Source organism: Otolemur garnettii, unplaced genomic scaffold (genome assembly GCF_000181295.1).
Source record: "Otolemur garnettii isolate 467f Iridium unplaced genomic scaffold, OtoGar3 scaffold00020, whole genome shotgun sequence".
NCBI classification, from domain to species: domain Eukaryota; kingdom Metazoa; phylum Chordata; class Mammalia; order Primates; family Galagidae; genus Otolemur; species Otolemur garnettii.
The window spans coordinates 4,295,128-4,296,945 of record NW_003852415.1 but is presented as its reverse complement, the minus strand read 5'-3'; the positions used below and the strand labels follow the sequence as shown (position 1 = coordinate 4,296,945).

Sequence of the window (1,818 nt, the reverse complement as noted above, 5' to 3'; positions counted from 1 at the left end):
GCTTTTTTTTTTTTTTTTGAGACAGACTCTCACCATTGCCTTGTATAGAGTGCTGTGGCATCATCATAGCTCACAGCAACCTTGAACTCCTGGGCTCAGGCTGTCCTCTTACCTGAGCCTCCCGAGTTGGTGGAACTACCAACGTCTACCACAATACCCAGATTGTTTTTCTGTTTTTAGTAGAAACAGGGATCTCCTTCTCAGGCTGGGTCCAAACTTCTAAGCTTAAGCAATCCACCTGCCACAGCCTATCAGAGTGCTAGGATTACAGGCATGAAACACCTCACCGGGCCATTACTGAGGCTTTTAATGGAAATATGGATTGCAGGATAAAAAGAGTAAGCAGGAACTGTCCTTGAAATGCCTGTGGAGTATCCAGGTACTTGTCCTGGATGTCCACCATGCCTTTGAAAGTATGTAACGAAGCTTAGGAACACAGTAAAGGCAAGAGAGGGGAGAGGGAAAAAATGAGATGAGGAGTTACACATAAAGGCCACAGTGGAGCAGTAGGAGTAGATGTGATTTTCTTCCTTCCCTTTTTTTTCCTTTTTGTGGAAAACAGACAAAGGCCATTGGCCCGGGAAAGCATCAGCATAGGATAAAGAAAACAGGGCAGGAAAGGAGACCAAAAAGCCAAAAGGATATGAGGAAAAACAGGAGAAATACTATTAGAGGGCGAGACAGGAAAATGTTCCAAGAGGAAAGGCCAGCCATATCGAATAGGCCCTGTGTTTGCCAATTAAGTGATGTAAGGGAAACCAAGAAACTAGTTTCAGTAGAATGTGTCAATAAGTCAGACTGCAGTGAGAGGAGTGAGATGGCAAATGTTGAGTTTCTCAGAAGTTTATTTGTAAAGAAAAGGAAAGATGGAGGCAGGGTGGAGTATGGGCAGGATCACCTGAACAAGAGGTAGAGATGAGAAAATGTTTTCTGTTGGTTTTTCTTAACTATGTGGAAGTGTTAAACATGCTTGTAGGTCAAGAGAAATAAGTGCAAAGGGGCAGTGCCTGGACTCAAAGGAGTAGGGCACTGGCCCCATATGCCAGAGGTGGCGGGTTCTAACCCAGCCCTGGCCAAAAACAGCAAAAAAAAAAAAAAGAAAGAAAAAAGTGCAAAGGAAGACTTGAAAGGGATGGGGGTAGAGAATACCCTTTGTAGAAAAAAGTAGAACCACTTCTGAAACCAGGAGGAAGGATGAGGTAAAAATTTAAACAAGTTCAGAGGTGTGGGGGAGTAAAGGTGAAATTGTTTACTGGACCATTTGATCAGTCCTTTGTTTTTTCATTGACCTAGAGGGGAATAAAAAGGCTTGGGGTGAATGGTGACGGTGTAGAACAGAAGCTGGAAGGTCAGATAAACTAAATATTTGAAAGGTAGCAAAATAATGTTAGCACTTAAGGTGGCATTGGATGTCCATTTGCAATGATTGATAGTTTCAGGTTGAGCAGGGAGACAAATCTGGAAGCACTCAAACACTGAAAGAAGGGGGTTCTTAGAGACAGGAGATTAAAGTTCAGGTTCAGTGGGAATGAGAGAATAGGAAAGGAAGAAGTCCGTGGCTCACACCTATAATCTTTGCACTCTGGGAGGCCAAGGCCTTCAGCTCAGGAGTTGGGGGCCAGCCTGGGCAAGAACAAGACCCCATCTCTACTAAAAGTAGAAAAACTAGTTGGGCATTGTGGTGGGCGCCTGTAGTCCCACCTACTTGAGAGTCTGAGCCAGGAGAATCACTTGAGCCCAGGTGTTTGAGGTTCTGTGAGCTAGGCTGAGGCCACAGCACTCAACTCAGGAGGCAGAAACTGTCTCAAAAAAAAAAAA

At 44.3% G+C, this 1,818-nt stretch overlaps 1 protein-coding gene across 1 annotated transcript in view; it reads left to right on the top strand.

The window, feature by feature from the left end:
- Positions 1 to 1,818, top strand: part of ALKBH1 (alkB homolog 1, histone H2A dioxygenase) — a 41,885-nt gene that overhangs the window by 20,880 nt on the left and 19,187 nt on the right. The window lies entirely within an intron of this gene.